Source organism: Pygocentrus nattereri, chromosome 6 (genome assembly GCF_015220715.1).
Source record: "Pygocentrus nattereri isolate fPygNat1 chromosome 6, fPygNat1.pri, whole genome shotgun sequence".
NCBI lineage: Eukaryota > Metazoa > Chordata > Actinopteri > Characiformes > Serrasalmidae > Pygocentrus > Pygocentrus nattereri.
This window is the reverse complement of record NC_051216.1, coordinates 3,241,453-3,262,194: the sequence shown is the minus strand read 5'-3', so window position 1 is coordinate 3,262,194 and position 20,742 is coordinate 3,241,453.

Below are 20,742 nucleotides of genomic sequence, written 5' to 3'. Positions count from 1 at the left end.
CACCTTTTTTATGTCCTTTTACCTGGTCACATATCATCTTAGTCCCCGTTATATCCTGACTCTGCACTTCTCTTGGACACGCTTATTTCCCATCATACGTGACATTGGGTTTTTGGCTGCACCAAACTCGTTCCATCCTTTCAAGGCCCTTTAACTCTTGCTCAAAAACCCGGTTTCTGCAGGTTCTTATCGGCTTACTTCACTCTTTGGAGGTTAGCTCGTCCTTGTTTTCAATGCTTCTAAAGTTTCAGGGACTCTCCAATGCTAAAACTCCCCTAGACGAATCAAGGCCTATCCTTAGTGAGAGGATTAGTGTGCTTTTATTAATCAACTTTGTCTGTGCAATTATAATATGTTTAATAATCAAGGTAATAATTTTAAGGAAACTCCACAGGGGTGTGGGTCAACCTTCAAGGAGGTGGAGACCGAAAATCAAGTCAAGTCCACGGCAATAGTGAAATGAGTGCAAGACCAGACGGAAGCACTACAGCCCTGCTGATGAGGCTAAAGCTACAGAATAATGCATAACACTACAATTAACAACAACATCAAACCTTAGGCTGGAATGCCTCTTTAATCCTAGTCCTAATGCTGCTAAGAATCAATTACATGACTTTGACCATATAATTTGCTCATCTTCAGATCATCTGTAGAGGACTGTCCAAATAAAGTGGGGCCAATTTAAAAGCTCATTAAGAGAGAATCCATCATTGTGGCAGAACTTCACCCACCTGATGAAGCTTTCATTACGGTTGGATTTCTCGCTGGAGAAGCTCTGAATGCTGGTTCAGCCGTGTGTGCTATGGAGGAGTGGGCCGAGGCTGCGTCGTGCATGTCAACGAGTGAACAGCTCACCCAAAGAAACTCCTGCTAAATTACCGGGAGACGCTGGCAGCAGACAGAGAAAAGGCAATTTCCTCCCCGAATTGAACTTTTGGTTTGAAAGAAAATGCAGCGAGTTCTTTTGTTCATGCCAAAATGCTCCTCAGTATGGAAATGAGAGCAACTGACCAAGACCTTTAATGTCAAATATCATTGGTTGAAGGACATTATTCTGCTTGACCAACATCTGATTAGCCACTTCAGGCTGAAAGCGCCTCATTTCGCACCGCTAAAACCTCTCGCGTGTCAATGTCAGCGGGCCTGCAAACGTTAATATTCACAGAGAGCTTCACATAATCACAGGCAATTATACACGGGTGGCATTTTATCACTTGAATGATATCAAAAAGTGTTTTATTAGATCTCAACTAATGCAATATAGACGGCTGTTTTTAAAGGCAATTAAATTCGCCTTTGTGCCTTTTTCTGATGAAGCCCTTTGGTCCTGTTATTAAACTGTCATCTGTTTTGCATATCGCGCGTGACGGACGTTTCATGATGTGTAGGTCTGACTCACTTTTGACGCAGCAACCATTTCGACACATAAGAGACGTTATTAGTGGACGCTGGCATGACAGGCTAAAGGTTCCATACGCGTATAGGGCAGTGTAATGGCAGTGAAAACACAGGCTTTGTGCTTCGATTAATGAGGTAATGCTGGGAGATAAAACCACCATATCTGTGTCCAGAGGCTTTGATCATACAGATTACCTTCTTTCAGCTGTAAGATGGACAAAAGCTGGACCCTGAATGACCTGATGGTTCTGAAGCAGGCTGTTCTGTGAAGCAGATGGTTTTGTAATGCATTTATGCATCAGAACATGCATTAAATTTCACCCTAAGCAATAACAAGCAGCAGACTTTGCCTGATATATGCACGGCATAAACTTACTGAGTAATCATTAGCTTATAAATATATACAGCAGCTTTCTATTTCCAACATGGTCTGAAATAATGTTTACAGCAGTAAAAAAATAGGCAAAAATGTCAATATTCAGCTTACAAGCTCAGTTCAAACTAACCTGGAATTACCTGCTTTTTAAAATTTTTTATTAATTAGAATACAGTATCTCACAAAAGTGTGTGTTTGGGATCGTTATCGTGTTAGAAAACTGCCATGCGGCTCAGTTTCTGAAGGGAGGGGATCTTGCTCTGCTTCAGAACGTCACAGGACATGGTGAAATTCATGTTTCCCTCAATGAACTGCAGCTCCCCAGTGCCGGCAACACTCATGCAGCTCCAGACCATGATGCTACCACCACCATGCTTGACTGTAGGCAAGAGACGTTTGTCTTGGTGCTCCTCACCAGGGCGCCACCACACATGCTGTACACCATCTGAGCCAAACAGGTTTATCTTGGCCTCGTCAGACCACAGGACCTGGTTCCAGTAATCCATGGTCTTGGACTGCTTGTCTTCAGCAAACTGTTTCCAGGCTTTCTTGTGCATCAGCTTCAGAGAGGCTTCCTTCTGGGATGATGGCCATGCAGACTGAGTTGATGCATTGTGCGGCGTACAGTCTGAGCACTGACAGACTGATCTCCCACTTCTTCAACCTCTGCAGCAATGCTGGCAGCACTCATACGTCTATTTTTTGAAGCCAAACTCTGGAGATGATGCTGAACATGTGGACTCAACTTCTTTGGTGGACCCTGGTGAGACCTGTTGTGAGTGGAATCTGTCCTGGAAAGCCACTGCATGACCTTGGCCACTGTGCTATAGCTCAGTTTCAGGGTGTTAGCAGTCTTCTTATAGCCCAGGCGTCTTTGTGGAGAGCAACAGTTCGATTTCTCACATCCTCAGAGATTCTTTACCATGAGGTGCCGTGTTGAATATCCAGTGGTCAGTGTGAGTGAATCGTACCCAAAACACCAAATTTACCAGCCCAGCTCCCCGTTCACTCCTGGAACCCTGTAACTCTAACGAGTCACACGACACCAGGGAGGGACGACGACACGACTGGGCATTATTTGGACACGTCCACTGTGAGGTGGACTCACTTGTGCTGCCAGCTGTTTAGACATTAATGTCTGTGTGTTGTTCTTTTCAGAGGACAGTGAATCTGCACTGCTGTACAAGCTGCACACTGACCACTTTAACTTATATCAGAGTTTCAGTTCTACAGTGACGTCCCATCAAAAGATAGAATATCTGCAGAAATGTGAGGGGGGCACTCACCTTTGTGAGATACTGTGTATCACCATGGCAACTTGTATGCCTACACTTAAAAAAAAAAGATATCTTAATTCAAATCTTTCTCATTATAATCAGATCATTATAACAGTATAAGACTGATTCATGTATTTCTAGACCTTCTTTGATAGTTTTAAATGATTTTATTTAGTGAAATATTCAAGAAATATTTCTGAAAACAAGTACAATCAAAAAAGTCTATAAAGGAGTTGAATAATCTTATAGTATATTTACAACAATATCATAATGAGAAATATCAGATATATTGACAACATTTAAGATGTTTTCAATTCCTAAGAGATCTCTTTTTCTAGTCTAACCAACTGCAGGGCAGGTAAGTGTGGGATTTCAGCTAATAAAGAGCTCTTGGACCAATCGGTGATGAGCTTCTGACCAATCAGAGACCGCCTTCTGATGAAGGTAGACCCCTCCCAGGTCTGTGCACCGGAAAGCGTCCAACTTTATCGCTGATGGTGAAGGATCTCTTATTACCATCAGCAGTAAAGACACATCACACAGATCAGCACACGGCAGGACAAGGATGAAGGAGCTTGAAAAGATCTACATATATCATGATTTGCTTCAAACAAAGATTGTCCAGGCTATGAGTTCACCTTGACCCTTCTTAAAGGCATATGGAGCCTATTGGTGTTGCTTCTACCGCTGGTTCGATGCATTACCTACCTGGAAGTAAAGCCAACGCTCCAGTTTACAAAGATTCTAATGTGGTTTATGGTCTTTTCTGTGGATCTTCATGATTGCATAAAAGCAAGATAGGGAAAAGCTCGAACATTACGACTCACCAGTGTGGTACCATGAAAGAATCAAACAGTAAAGATATATAGCACAGATCGGCACATGGCCGAAAAGGGATGAAGGAGCTTGAAAAGATCAACAAATGTAATGATTTGTCTCTGTAAACAAAGATCAGAATTGCCCTGGCTGTGAGTTCACCTTCATAAAGGCGTATAGACCCTAATTCCCCCAAACATTTGACATTAGAGCCTCAATCACAACAATATTTGGCCATTATTGACCATATTTTGGTTCAGTCCGTTCTGTTTGTATTCAACGCTACTTAAAACCAGCTGCTTCCACTGCTGACCAGATGCATTATCCACCTGGACGTACAGCCAACATTGATGCTTACAAACACTCTGATTTGGTCTTTTCTGTGGGTCTTCATGAATGTGAAAGCTGGGCAAAGAAGTAGCACAGGGAAAAGCTCGAAAATTATGATTTGTCAGTATGGTAACATCAAAGGATCCAACAGTAAGGAAACGTGGCACATGACAGATCAAGGATAAAGGAGCTTGAAAAGTTCTACAAATGTCATCATTTGTCTCTACAAACAAAGATCAGAATTGTCCAGGCTACAGGACAAATCAGCGTTTCATCATAACAAAGAACTCACTGGCAGGTGGATAACGCCGGTATCACTGCATTGATACAACAGGACTTGAAACCAAGTCTGATCATTATTTTAGAGCTACTTTGCCAAGATGTTGGAGAAAACAGAACTTTTTCGGTGATCTAAATACTGAGTGAGCGCCTCTACATAGTCCTTCTTAAGGACTGGTAAACTATGAGCTCCTAATGTCGTCGTTGATATGGATAAACCTGTGAGCTACTAAAGCTGCTTTGGCTTATCTTATCTTCACTTTGAGAACTTCACCCTTAACTGGACTGTGTGTGGTTAATGTTTGTCATTTAATCTTGAGCAGAACAAGCCGTACATCTGCAGTGTTTAGTGAGAAAAACATAACAGTATTTTATCGGCTATGATAACACTAATAGTTACGTTGGCAACAAGATAATACTGCATTCACCTGGTTTTCAGATCATGTTTAGCAGCTCTATCAGCTTGTTAAACCTGGAAAATGAGAAATATTTAAAGTAGTACGCCGTTGGGTATCTGTTCGCTTGTTCTCTGATGTGGACTGTAGATAGGGATAAAGGGGGTGTTATTACTCTAGACAGCTGCTCTGAGGTAATATCCAGTCATATTGGTGTGCTTTTCACTGCAGCCAAATCACAATGAAGCCCAGTGGAGCATTTGTTAGTGGTTCAGCTTAAACTTAACAATAAACAGAATTGGGGTAGCCGTGAGGTGGATAAAGCAGAAAACAGAAAGTAGTTTTCCCAGCAGACCTCATTCACTCCCTTTCTTGCTCTTTCTCAGCAGTGGCTGAAAAATGAGTTCACTTTCGCACTTCTGAAAGGCATATGGACCCTATTTCTCCCAAAACATTTGACATTACAGCTTCAAACACAACAATATTTGAGCATTATTGACCATATTTTGGAAACACCTTAGCAACCACCTGGGATTCCATAGCAATAGCCTAGCAAACACTTTTGCAATTGCCCAGGATAAAACAGCAACACACCTGGAATAACACAGAATTGGCCTAGTAACACAGAGACCAGAGGCATTTTTATGGAAATGGCCTAGCAACACCGTAGCATCCACCTGGTATAACATACCACTGGCCTAGCAACATCTTAGAAACCACCTGAGATACCATAGCAACAGCCTAGCAACAGCCTAGCAACAGCTTAGCAACTACCTGGGATAACAGTTTTGGCCTAGCAACACCCCGGGGACTGAATAGGATTCCACAACAATGGCCTGGCAAAACCTTAGAAAGAAGTGAAAAATCGAAAGCCAATAGGTGGCTAAAGCAGGGCAAGACCAGGACATATGGGTCAGATTGGCTGGGGTATTATGACATATATCACAATAGGCATCATCATTAGAATATATATTAGCTGATCTTGCCTTAGACAAATGTGCACGATGCAGCACTTTAAATTGTATTATACCTAATTTGGCATAAGAGATACTATTAACTCTTTGTAGAGCACAGTTCCAAGACTCTTCTTTAATGTTTATACCCAATTCCTTCTCCCAATCAGTCTTAATTTTGGTCAAGGTTACATTTTTAAGAGAGGTTATAATGTCAGTTAGTCTTGAAATTAGCCCTTTTGAATTAGGGGAGGTTTCCAATATATCGTCCAATACTGAATTTTGGGGTAGGTTGAGAAAGTTTGGATCTAAAAAAAGTGGTGGACTTGAAAATAGCGAAAGATATCAGATCGGCGAAGGTTACATTTTACTGATGGCTCATCAAAGCTTGGAAGTATAGAATCTTTATCTACATCCTTAAAGCTAGAGATACCTCGTCTGCAGCAAGTAGAAAATGGAGAATCCAGTTTAGCTGGAGAAAATAAATGATTTGTGTATTTAGGGCTTATACGAAGAAAACGCTTGAACCCAAAGTGTTCCCTGAACTGATTCCATTTATTAAGTATATTGATAACAACTGGGTTATTGGTAAAGGCTGAAGCAGACAGGGTTAGACTAGAGGTGACCAGGGCCTTGAGAGACGTTGAAATACAAGAAATAGCCTCAAGGTGGCACCAGTCAGAGTGTGGGGCATGGAGCCAGTAGATATTTTTTTGGATATTTACAGCCCAATAATAATGACAAAGGTTTGGAAGGGTTCTGCAGGTTCTCTGCAGCAGTTCTATATGTATTCTGGGATTTTTACCGTTCCAAATAAATCCCAAAAAAATTTTATCAACAGATTTAAAGAAGCATTTGGTAAGATAAAGTGGGACACTTTGAAATAAGTACAGGAATTTGGGAAACACGTTCATTTTTATACAGTTTACTCTCCCTGCCAGGGATAAATTAAGTAAGCTCCATTTTTCCAAGTCTAGTTTTGTTTTCTCAAACACAGGAGAGAAATGTTCTTGATAGATGTTCTGCATGTCTCTTTATGTTAATGCCAAGGTATTTAAAGCCGTTTTTAGATATATGAAATGGTGACGTATCTTCCTGAATCTTAAGCGCTACATCATTAATGGGGTAACATTCACTTTTATCAAAATTTAACTTCAGAAAATCAGAAAATGCACCAAATGTCCTAAGAATAGTAACAATGTGCGGTATACTTAGAACGGGGTTTGATATATATAATAATAAATTTTCTGCATATAAAGATAGGCTATGCTCTTCTCCACCTCTAAGAATTCCACTGACTGATGACGATGATTTAAATATAATGGACAAGGGTTCAATGGCCAAGGCAAACAGGAGAGGACTGATGGGGCAGCCCTGACGCGTTCCTCTTGATAGTTGAAAGTACTGTGACTGCTTGCCATTTGTGATCACCGATGCTTTGGGAGAGGAGTATTAAAGCTTAATCCATTAAATAAAGATGGGTCTGAACCCAAATTTCTCTAAACTTAAAAACAGATAGGGCCACTCGACCCTATCAAAGGCTTTTCCTGCATCCAGGGTGACAACCACTTCTGGTATCTCCCCGGATGCAGGAGAATAGATAAGATTTAAAAGACGGCGGATGTTCACAAATGAATGTCGGCCCGATATAAAGCCAGTTTGATCAGTAGAAATTACAGCATGCATTGCAGTTCCCAGGCGTATGGCGAGGGCCTTGGCCAAGATTTTTACATCATTATTTAATAAAGAGATGCGCCAAAATGAATTCCACTCTGTTTTATCTTTACCTGGCTTGAGTAGAAGAGAAATTGAGGCTTGAGTCAATGTTGATGGCAGTAAACCTCGAGATAACGAATCATTAAACATATCCAGTAAAATGGGAGATAATTTACTAGAAAATGCTTGATAAAATTCTATGGGGTATCCGACGGGCCTGGTGCCTTGCCACTTTGTAATGCCTGAATTGCGTTGTTAACTTCTGCCTGCTCCAGCGGTAGCTCAAGTTCAGTTTTAAGTTCTTCATTATTAGAAGGGGCTTGAAGGTTATTGAAAATCCATGTCTGCGCTATCAGAGGGCATTTCTGATGCATATAAGTTTAAATAGTTTGCTGCAAATGTGTCATTAATTCCTACTGGGCCGATGGTTAACTCTCCATTAGGTTTCCTTATCTGTAAAATCTGTTGAGTAGCTGAACGACTCTTAAGCTGTTGTGCCAGAAGGTGTCCAGCTTTTTCACCATGCTCATAAACCAGTCCACGTGATTTTAACCAAAGCCGTTCCGTCTTAGCAGTTGTTAATGAATTATATTTAGTTTGAAGGTCGAGTTTTTGTTTATAGAGTTCAGAGGAGAGAGTAACAGAGTACTGAGCATCCACTGTATTTATGGCCTCAATAACGTCATCTAGACTACACATTATACGCATTTTAGATGTGTTTGCTATGATCTCCCCCTGATTACTACTGTCAGTGTTTCCCAGAGAACTGATGGAGAGATGTCGTCCTTTTTATTAAACTCTATGAAATGATCAGTTTTGATGGATATGAAATTACAGAAATCTGCATCAGCTAGCAAAGTTTTATCCATCTTCCCATGAGATCGGACTCATCGTTGAAAAGGAACGCAAGATTCAGTCAGACTGGGGCGTGGTCCGATTCTATTATAGTTGAGTATTCAGTTTTTTTAACTGAAGATAGTACATTTCTTTCAATGAAAAAATAATCCGTTCTACTGTAGGAATGATGCACAGGGGGAAAAAGATAGACTCTGAGGATATAGTGCACGCCATGGATCAACACAACCCACTTGCTCCATAAAAACTGATAGTGTCTTGGCCGTTTTCGTTGGGTTGAGAGATGTGGGTTTAGATCGGTCCAATACTGAATTAATAACACAATTCAGGTCTCCTCCAAAAATCAGCTGATGTGAGTTTAACTCTGGTATCAAAGAGAATACTTTCCTTATGAATTTATCATCCTCCCAGTTAGGAGCGTATATATTAACCAAGACTACAGGCTTGAGAAACGGAAGACCGGATACAATTATAAAGCGACCAGATGGTCCTGATTTTACTTTAGTTGCATTGAACTGGATCCTTTTATGAAATAATATGGCTGCTCCCCGTGTTTCTGAATTAAAGTTTGAATCTGCCCAACCCAAGATTTATATCTTATATACATATATACATATAGCATATATAAACAATAACAAAAATAAAATAAATGTATGAATACAATAAGATACTTCTCTCCAAAAACCTGGAAAAAAAGATAAATAAGTATATAAAAGATATGCATTGGTAAAGTCCAGGGGTATTCCCTTCCCTTAATCCATTCCCAAAACAAAATCCTAATTATGCCTGTTCTTGCATCTCTTCAGATCTTCAGTCATAGGGCTGTAGACAAAATAAGGACCTGGAGGAGACTAACCTCAGTCAAGGTAGCATGAATGCGTGTTGACTCCAGTTTAGACCGTTTCTGTCAAAAGTTCAAACGTCTATTTACCAGACCTTTGATCAAAGAACCTGTGAGCTTCATCAGGCGAGCTGAAGACATGCATGTCATACCATCATTTGCATTAGCAGCTCTGCCATGAACTTGAGCGGGTCTTTGCTGTTTTCCCTGCCTTGGGGGATGTTCAATATGCGGAGATTGGATCTTCATTAGTGGTTCTTGAGGTCCTTGAGTTGATCTAGAAGACTTTGGTTCTGAACACGCAGTGATTCCACAGTGGATTCGGCTGCTCTTAGCCGCTCAACGTTCTCCCGGCCACGGACTCAACGGAAGTAAGAAAAGAGTGAACTGTGGCTTGTAGTGATTCAGTTGAGACTTGTAGTGGTTTAACTGCTTCTTGGATCAGGAGAGAGAGAGATCCTCTTTGAGCAATGACCTCTGCTTTATAAATTCATTGGACAGTTGATCCGCTGTAATGAGCGGGGCATGTGCAGGTTCTTCCAGCATGATGGCAGTCCGTGAACACGCGTAGCCAGAGTTTGCGCTCTTGTTTCGTGTTTAGATCTTTCAGCTGCTCATTTTTGGAAGACAGGTCCGTGTAGAAACAGCTGAGACACGTTTTGGTAAAGGTTAATTAACACTTAATCTGGGAGCTCTCTCGCCAGCGTCTTTCCCCTACATCCGGAACCGGAAGTCCTTCTTGGTGAAGCCTTTTGAGAGTACCTGACTAAATCAAGCCTCACCTCTCACTCAAACCCCAGATAAACAGCATGTAAAGTCTTATTTGTATGTGTTATGAGTCAAATCAATTCACATGAAGAAAAAAAAACTATTTTGTTTTTGAGTCACTTTTTTGAGTGACATTTATGAATAAAATCACATGGAAAGACGTGACAAATCATATTACACAGATATGAAGAATATAAAGCAGCTGTTACTCCAGTAAGTGCTAACACAGTGACCTTTAGCTCAAACTTTTGTTTGTTGGTTTGCTGCTTATTTGGAGGGCTAATAAGATCCTACTTGTCCCACTTCATAAGCTGTGTTCATGGAAGCTCAGCAATAAAAAAGAGATTTGCAGTGAATCTCCAAGCGCCAAAGTGTTTTTCCTACACAGTAACGGACCCCATCACCCAGCATGAAGTACTGAAGATCAGAAATTTATGCTGTCATATACATATTTGAGATGGCAGAGTGGACGTTGGATGAGCGGGTCCTGAAGTGTTGCATGTGAACATGATAACTGTGATCTAATGCCCCGATAGATTATCATAAAGCAGAGATGGGAGTGATTCATGGATTGGCATATCAGTGATGACGCCTATAAAGAAAAGACCATACGCAGACTATGTACAGTCCTTCTTATTGTGACTACAATGAGGCATGTAGAGCATCTCAAACCCATCCTGCAGTAAATGTGCTGTTACTACAGCTAAAGTAAACGCAACTTTCCAAAAGCAACTCGAATAGCAGGACGAAAGCAGCAGCTCAAACAACTGCTTAAGTGCTAGGTAACTCATGGAACCGCAGTGAAACTTCTTAGAACGTCCAGCATTTATCAGCTCAGGAACTGTGGTAGACTCTATTTGATGCTCTTTATAATGTTTGTGGGGGTTTATGTACCAAAGACAGTCATAGCTAGAAGGAAAAGTTTGTAAATGAACTTCAAGTTAGCTTGACAAAACCATTGCTATAAAATCCCAGGTGGTTGCTAAGTTGTAGCAAAACTATTGCTATAGAATCCCAAAGGTGTTGCTAGGCTGTTGCTATGGTATTTCAGGTGGTTTCTAAGGTGTTGCCAAGACATTGCTATTAAATCCCATGCAATGGATGCTATGGTGATGCTGGGGAATCCCATGCAATCTCAAGTTTTATTAGGCCAGTGCTATGGTATCCCAGGTGGTTGCTTAGGTGTTGCAAGGCTGTTGCTATGTTATCCCAAATTGTTGCTAAGGTGTTACTAGGTCATTGCTATAAAATCCCATGCAGCCTCTACAGTATTGTTAGGCTGAAGTTGTGGTAGCCCATGTGGTTGCTAGTGTGTTGCAAGGCTGTTGCTATGTTATCCTAAATGGTTGCTAAGGTGCTGCTGGGCCATTGCTATGGTATACTAGGTGGTTACTATGGTGTTGCTGGGCTGTTGGAATGGCCTCTGGAATCCTATATGGTCTCAAGTGTTTTGGGCCAATACTATGGTATCCCAGGTGGTTGCTATGTGTGTGTTAGGATGTGTGTGAATCTGTATGTAATGTCTAAGAGGGGCAGTGTGAGAGATTAATTTTGTGTCATTACTTGTCGCAGTTAGGCTTGAATTTTTTCACTATTCTGCCATTTATTTCCTCTGGGAGAACAAACACTGCATGAAAACTGTAAACCAAAGTGCACCACCTTTCCTGTATAGGCTCTACGACACTACGATGGTTTGTGGTTCTAGCTTTAAAAACGGTGACTGATCAGTATCATACAAACAAAAAAGCATAGAATTATGAAGTGAAGAACATTGGATGTGTCATGCCAACTTCATTCATTTTTGCATGACCATTTCCCAACCTCACTTTACCGTTTAGGATTAAACAGGCTGTTTTTGTTACTGTACCTTTAAGACTGAAATATGTAAATGAGCTCTGTTCTGATTGACTGTGCCTCATCTAAGAAGTACTCTGGATTGAAATACTGCTTATAACTTCAGTGTTAACAGGCGGAGCTAAACTGCTGAATACAGACTGGCCGATTTGTGTATATGTTGAGTGTTTCGTGCCTATATATGGATTTTATGGCCTGGGTAATAAAACGAAACACCGAAATGTTTCCACACTGCACCAAATCCTCATTTTAAATGCTATTGCATTGATATATTAGTTCATAGTTTATCCCATATTTTTCTTTTCAGTCAGCCAGTTTTCTTTTAAAGGAAACACTACCCTGTCTAGCCCCTGTCCTTTGTTTTGGCGGAACTAATCTAAAATTGTGTATCGTGTAGTTTGGTGACAGCAGAATCAATACAGAGATTTACAGAGAGGAAAAATGTTTCAGAGACAAACAGACACACTCTTACAGATGAACAGAGATGAAGGCAATTCAGAGCCATCTCACATCATCCAGACAGACTCTAATAGCACCATGAGAAGAATATGAACCACCGATACATACACATCAGGAGATATTCCTCAGGAGATTAGATAGAGGATAATGCACTCACAGAAGGGAGGAGGAAGTCAAAGCATAATAAGTGGAAAAAAAAACCAAAAGCAAAAAAAAAAACAGGAGTTTCCAAAACTAGAGATAAAAAGCTGATTAAATGCTGACGACCTGGAAGAGCTGGTCGACCCCAAAACTGCCCCCATCAGATAAACAGCACTGAAAGCTTTGATCTCTATAAGAGAGGAGAAGATCAAGCTGCTTCAGATCTGAAAACATCCACAGGTGTTTCTGTCCATCCTTCCACTGTGAGAAGACCACTCAGCGCTGTGGGTCTGAAAGGACGTGTAGCTGATCAAGAAGAACCTCACTGAGAAAAGGAGACGGACACATCAAACAAAGAAGCTGGACGATGGACTGACCGCCCCAGAGTCCAGACCTCAGAACCACTGAATGGGTTTGATCACTTCAGAAAATCATCAACCAGCTTCTCAGACTGAGCTTTGGAGGTGTGTCTGCAGGTTCTTTGAGGAGCTGGAAGTGGGACTCCTGAGAAGATCGGAACCTGAAAATCATGTTTTCTGTCTGAGAAAATGAAGTCAAAAAAGAGCATAATTTGAACTAGAACAAGAAAACTGGACATCTGAGATGTGGAGTAAGGTTTGAAATACCTGGAAGTAACTAAACAGACTGTTCACCACCAAAGCAACGGAAAACTCAAACGTAGAGCTGGCTCTCGTACCTTTGATGAAAACTAATTAAGTTGATATTAATTGACTAGTTTGTAAAATGTACTCAAAGTTGAGGTCTGCTCTTCTGCGAGATCCTCACTGGAGCCACGGGATCCGGCCCAATATCTTGCGCAAGACTAATTTTCAGTGCTGTGTGCAGGAGCGAGCAGGTGACCAGCCCACTGCAGGCAGGAGCACACATGAAGAGAAATCATGGAAATTAATGAATAGCCTAAATAAAGAAGTATGATCACTAAATCATATCCATAACCAATCTAAAAGTATAATGATAAAAAATGAATGGTCATTCTAAAGAGCTGTGAAGCAGCCGATCATGTGAACTTGCAGATTCTTGTAGCCTTCAGTCCGATGGCCACAGCTGTCTGGGAGGACACCAACAATAACCGCTCTGTGGTTTAATTCCTGCTCTGTGTTTAAACAGTGAATAGACAATGTTTGGTGAAGTCGCTCACAGCGAGTCTGATGACCATGACTGACCTGTTATTGCAGCAGAGAATCACGTGTTTGTGATTAGACCGTGCCCAGATATTGGATGTCGGTTCACCTTGACGGGACTGCATGGGCAGGAGCAGGAAAATATGTGTGGGACAAATGATTCCGACTTTCTGCAGGAACAGGACGCAAACTTGTGGGACTGGGTGGGGTTGGGACTGATGTCCCCCACAGCCTTCTAACCGAAAGTAATACTGCAGAAATGATGACTGTCCCGTATGCTAAATCAGCTGACGTCAATCAAGTCAAATTAAAGATAATAAATTCCATTGTCCTCTCCATGGATCACCACCTTATCATGGTGGAGGGGTTTGCGTGCTTGAATGATCCTAGGAGCTATGTTGTCTGGAGCAAACGCTCCTGGTAGGGTCTCCCATGGCAAACTGGTCCTAGGTGACCGGTCAGACAAAGAGTGATCCAAAATTCCCCCTATGAAAATAATGAAAAACCAGGACCTGTGTACCCTGCCCGGAACAGGGTTACCGGGGCCCCACCCTGGAGCCAGGCCTGGGGGAGGGGCTCACCAGCGAGCATCTGGTGGCCAGGCATTTACTCATGGTGCCCGGCCGGGCCCAGCCCAAAGGAGCTACATGAGTCCCCCCCTCTCAATTCAGAATGGGCCATGTTCCACTCCTCCATTGTTGAAGCGGCTGACTGTAGCTGTGGCCACAAGGTAGTTGGTGCCTGTCGGGGTGGTAATCTTCGAACCTGGTGGTGGACACCCCAGGTGAGAGATGCCGTCAAGCTGAAGAAGGAGTCCTATCGGGCATGGTTGGCCTGTGGGACACCAGAGGCAGCTGGCAGGTATCGACAGGCCAAGCGATCTGCGGCTTCAGTTGTCGCCAAGGCAAAAACCCGGGTGTGGGAAGAGTTTGGTGAGGCCTTGGAAAGTGACTTTAAGTCGGCTCCGAAAAGATTCTGGCAAACCGTCAGGCGACTCAGAAGGGGAAAGCAGTGTGCCACTAGCACTGTATATAGTGGAGATGGTGTGCTGCTGACTTCGACTGAAGACGTCATTGGGCGGTGGAAGGAATACTTTGAGGACCTTCTCAATCCCACCGACAAGTTCTCCAGTGAGGAGGCAGAGTCTGGAGACACAGGAATAGGCTCGTCCATTGCTGAGGCCGAAGTCATCAAGGTAGTTAAGAAGCTCCTTGATGGCAAGGCTCCAGGGGTGGATGAGATCTGTCCCGAGTCCCTCAAGGCTCTGCATGTTGTGGGGCTGTCTTGGCTTTGTCAACATTGCGTGGATATCGGGATTGCGTGAACTTCAGCTTTAGCTGGATCGGTTTGCAGCTGAGTGTGAAGCGGCCGGGATGAGAAGCAGTACCTCTAATCCAAGACCATGGTTCTCAGACGGAAAAGGGTAGAGAGCCCTCTCTGGGTCGGGGATAGGCTCTTGCCTCAAGTGGAGGAGTTCAAGTATCTCGGGGTCTTGTTCACGAGTGATGGTACAAGGGAGCGGGAGATTGACAGGTGGATTGGTACTGGGTCAGCAGTGATGCGGGCTCTTTACCGGTCTGTTGTGGTAAAGAAAGAGCTGAGCCATAAGGCAAGGCTCTCGATTTGCCGGTCGATCTACGTTCCCACCCTCACCTATGGTCATGAGCTTTGGGTAATGACCGAAAGAACGAGATCGCGAATACAAGCGGCCGAAATGAGTTTCCTCCGCAGGGTGTCTGGACTCTCCCTTAGAGATAGGGTGAGAAGTTCGGTCATCCGGGAGGGACTCGGAGTAGAGCCGCTGCTTCTTCACGTCGAGAGGAGTCAGCTGAGGTGGTTCGGGCATCTGGTTAGGATGCCTCCTGGATGCCTCCCTTGTGAGGTGTCACAGGCAAGTCCACCTGGGAGGAGACCCCGGGGAAGACCCAGGACACGTTGGCATGACTATATTGCCCAGCTGAACCCCGGAGAAGCGGAAGATGATGGATGGATGGATGGATGGATGGATGGATGGATGGATGGATGGATGGATGGAAATTCCATTGTTCAGCCCTTTTTTCCCAAAATTAAATCCACTTTCATATTAGACTTGTCTTTCTTCTAGTTTTACTCACCATCTCTGTGTTGTCTGTATTGGCCGCCCAGGTGCTAGTGCAGTCTCTGGTCATCTCAAGGCTTGACTACTGCAACTCACTCTTGGCTGGTCTTCCCATGCGTCCATCAAGGCTCTGCAGCTCATCCAGGATGCGGCAGCACGGCTCGTCTTCAATCTGCCCAAGTTCAGCCACGTCACCCCACTGCTGCGCTCCCTTCACTGGCTTCCTGTAGCTGCATCAGAATAAAACCCTAATGCTGGCCTACAAAGCCAGAAATGGACCAGCCCCTTCCGACTTGATGGCAATGGTGAAATCTGGAACTCAACCACGAGCCCTTCGAGCTTCGAGTACAGCTCGGCTTGACCCGCCATCCTGCAAGGCGCGTGGAAGACCAGCGTCGAGAATGTTCTCTGTACTGGAGCCCAGGTGGGGGAATGAACTCCCACTGAAGACTCTTTACACAGCACTTAAATCAGCACTGAGTTCAGTACTGATTGTCATGTACTGCACTGCACTTACGTAGTGTAGTGTAGTGTATTGTAGTGTATTGTAGTGTAGTGTAGTGTAGTGTAATGTATTGTAGTGTATTGTAGTGTGTTGTGTTCTAGTGTGTTGTAGTGTATTGTATTGTAGTGTATTGTAGTGTAGTGTAGTGTAGTGTAGTGTATTGTAGTGTGTTGTAGTGTATTGTAGTGTATTGTATTGTAGTGTATTGTAGTGTGTTGTAGTGTGTTGTAGTGTGTTGTATTGCACTGCTCTGTGTTTAACTCTGTTTCTCTCTGTATCTACAGTGACTGTGTTTCTATCAGTATCTGAGCTCAGGACCGTCTTTCTCTCTAACCTACTGGTAACCAGCAGAGACACTTTCTCTAGACAGACTGAGCTCTTTCTGTAAGTCACTGTGGATAAGAGCATCTGCTAAACGCTGGAAATGTAAATGTCGTTCCCTCTTCTTATTATTGTGCTTTACCACATTCTCATTTACTCATATTCTACCAAATTCTCTGCTGCTGCTGGGACCAACATACATGAAATCAACACTGTAAATCAACTTTATTTTAATGAATGAAGTTGGTAAAGTGATAACAGATTTACTTAATACATCACTGTATGTACAGTATGCATGAAATATGAAATGAAATATCTGATCTATATTTCATTTCCCTGCCTTGCGTGTTCTTACTGGACCGACTGCATCAGAGAAAAGCCTGTTCAGAGCTCTCAGAGCAGCAGTAACCATATCAGACACGCGACATGACCCATTAGAGAGAAGGGGGTTATGGGTGGTACATGTTACATGGCCATGACAAGTGAGAACTCACGGCACTCTGTCACCTGGGAAAGTGTGGCCTTTAGCTCGAGTCATAGGATCGGTCATGTGTTGTAGTTTGGGGACGACTTGTCTAATCTCAAACTTCTCCAGTTATAGGACAGCGGGCACAACCTAGCGTATTTTACTTATTGTGAAATAATTTTAAAAATAGTTAAGTTGCAAAAATCTTGCTTACATAAAAGCAACGTTAGCATCTCTGCTACAAATGAATGGCTGAACTTCGTTTCTAGCTCCTACCGTACAATCCTGTACAATCCCACCCAAAATGAGCCAAGTGCAGTGTTACGGTTTAGCCCATGGGCGGGTTCACTGGAACAGTTAGAGGGTCAGTTTAACACCTGCTAGAAAAGACTGATCAATCAGTGCAAACAGAGTTAGTTCAGTATAATTTAATGTTGTAAAACACAAATACATTTCAAATATATATTCAACTGTACTTGTATATTCACTCCCCCATCCAAATCATTGAATTCAGGTGTTCCAGTCACTTCCGTGGCCACAGGTGTATAAAGCCGAGCCCCTAGGCCTGCAGACTGCTTCTACAGACATTAGTGAAAGAATGGGTCACTCTCAGGAGCTCAGTGAATTCCAGCGTGGTGCCGTGATCGGACGCCACCTGTGCAGCAAGTCCAGTCGTGAAATTTCCTCACTACTAAATATTCCACAGTCCACTGTCAGTGGGATTATAACAAAGTGGAAGCGATTGGGAACGACAGCAGCTCAGCCACGAAGTGGTCGGCCACGTAAAATGACAGAGCGGTCAGCGGTGGCTGAGGGGCATAGAGCGCAGAGGTCACCGACTTTCTGCAGAGTCCATCACTACAGACCTCCAAACTTCACGTGGCCTTCAGATCAGCTCAAGAACAGCGTAGAGAGCTTCATGGAATGGGTTTCCATGGCCGAGCAGCTGCATCCAAGCCTTACACCACCAAGCGCAGTGCAAAGCGTGAAATGACTCTAATAGAGCAGAAGAAAATATTTCTCTTTTTCAGTTTAAAATCTGTCTAAACTGGAACAAAAAGACTGGATATACTTTATTAGTCTTTCTGTACTGAACTGTAGCTTTATGTGTCTGAGCTGTATCACTGTGTAAGAACTAACCCTGCAGTGCAGAGGCTGGACTGAAGTCCAGCTGCACTTGCTGTGAGCTTGTCAGCTGCTTCTAAATAGTGCTGTGCTGTAGGAAACAAGATGAAAGATTAAGGTAATATGAGGTTGGATTTTGTGATTCACACAAACAGTAACCAAATAAAATAGTGTTGAAAAAAATGACTTACATGCCCTGAAAACACTCAGATCTATCTAAAACGCTGACCAATCGCGCTGAACTTTGGTGGGAGACCGCAGGTAGGAGATGCGGTGATGTGGCCAGAAGTTCACGCTGCTTATCAGTGTTAAATTGTGCTCTATGTTAGGTACTCGCCCCATACGTAGTCACTGTATTGCATAGACATGGATGTGGTGAAGCTCTTTGGACCAAGCACCTAAAAAGGTTTGAGTTCTGATCAGTGCTGACAGTACAAAGAGGATAAAATGGGCGTGGCCTTTGGCTTTACTCCTAAAATATGAGTCTTGCTACACAGTCCAGTTTTGAAATGGCACAATCCGAACAGCTGTCAGTCTGATCTGCTGACTCCGCTCACAGCAGCACAGTATTCATGCTCGTCTATTAAAGCCATGTAGAAAAAGCAAAGCAGGGAAATGAAAATGAAACTTTTGATGGACATCACATGCCTGATGAGCATAACTTTAACATTGCATTAATTTTTAACAGTTCGGGGAAACGTGACATGCAGTCAGATCCATAAGTATTTGGACAGCAACTCAATTTTGATCATTTTGGCTCTGCACACCACTACACTGCATTTGAAATGAAGCAGTCAGGGTGTAATTGAAGTGTAGACTTTCAGCTTAATTTTTACATTGTCCCTACATTTTTGCAGACTGAAAAGTAATTGGACAGACTGATAAGCAGATTCATGCCCAGGTGTGGCCTGTTCAGTCAATACTTCATCAAAACATTAAAGATGTAAAATGTCTGGACTTCCGGTTGTTGAATATGCATTTAGTAGATGTTCATGGGAACTCACAGCTGAAAGTCTTCACTCCACTCACATCTGGACTGCTTCAGTTCCAAAACGTTGTACTGGTCTACAGATGGAAAATGACAAAAATGTGTCACTGTCCGAATACTTATAGACCTGACTGTATAACCAATATGATAATCGCTGACAGTTTATGGTTATGTCATTGCTGCTTTAAGATTTAAACAATTTAGCAAAAGATAAAATTCCCACAGTTCTCCCCTCTTACTCTGAATGTAGCCAATTAGAATTAGAATTAGAATCATACTAATCAATAGAAACCACTTCAAACCACGTGAGATGTTCTGTATCTCTAATAGACTTGATTATGTGGATTCTGACACTGCTTACATGCGTTTTTATGCCGATCTGATTGAACACGTTCAGATTACAGATTAAGACTGAGATGTTTATTCTCACTCTGCTCAACAATCTGATGAAAATCTCGGTTACCATGACAACCAGCATCACGTGAGTCCAGTCAGAGTGAGATGAGCAGCAGTGAGCAGTGATTGTGTTTTTAACTGCTTTAAAATGACGTCAGACTCAGGAAAACGTCCTTCACACGTCCTTATTAAAGAAGGCCGAGAGGAAGACGTCGTGCTCTGAGACGCATAAGCTGGACGTCCGTCCCACCGCCGTCTTTTAAAGATCAGAGCATGAACTTCGTCTCCTCTGCAGACCAGTTTCTGCTCCGCCGTGTTGAACGGTATAAACTCTCACTGTGACGCGACGCTCATGCAGAACGGACTGAAACTTTCCGATAGGGAATGTAATCGGACAATTAACGAAGTTAATTACTCGCTTGTTAATTCTCTTCTTGTTCCTTCTTCTCTTTTTTCGTTGCTGTCCCTTTGCTGCTTTAACACTGAGAATGTCCCTATGTAATAAATACGGCCATAAATTATAATTGAATTGTTATGAATTGTTATAAATATGTATAGCCATGTTCATAATGCCTTATGAATGCATTATAATATGTTATAAATATTTCTAGATGCTTACAAACATGGCATTCATAGAAAGGGTCACCAAAAATGGTTCTATATAAAACCATGAACACTCACAGAACCCTGCGATAGAGAATGCACTGTGCATGGCATCAAAAAGGTTCTGCTGTTGTTACCACGTTGAGCTTAGTACAACTGAAGAACCCTTATTGGTGCTATACAGAACTCCTCAAAAAGGTGCTATATAGAACCAGCTATAGCACATTCTCCATCAACCTGGACACCCTCTTCACAGCGCAAAGAACCCTCTCATCATGCCAAGGGTTCTTTGAGCGCTCATGATTCTACATTGAAGCGTTTTTATGTGTGTAGCTCTGCCTCTTTCAGTCTGCAGTTTCTTTCTGTAAACTGACGACCTTTTGAACCCGGTGCGGTCAGGTTTCTAATGTGCCACATTCGGTCCTGTACGGTCTCATTACACACTCGCCTCCTTCTGCCGACTCGGATCAGCATTCAGCCGAGAGTTTAAGGGGTTTTAAATAGTATCTGTTAAGAAAAGGTACAAAGAGTCTGGCTGAAGGTCAGGCTTTTATACACGCTACCGACAGAATCTAACACAAATTAAAGCTGGGCCTTAAAGTTTATAGCCCCGAGTACAGCTGCTCTTCCCGGCTCAGCC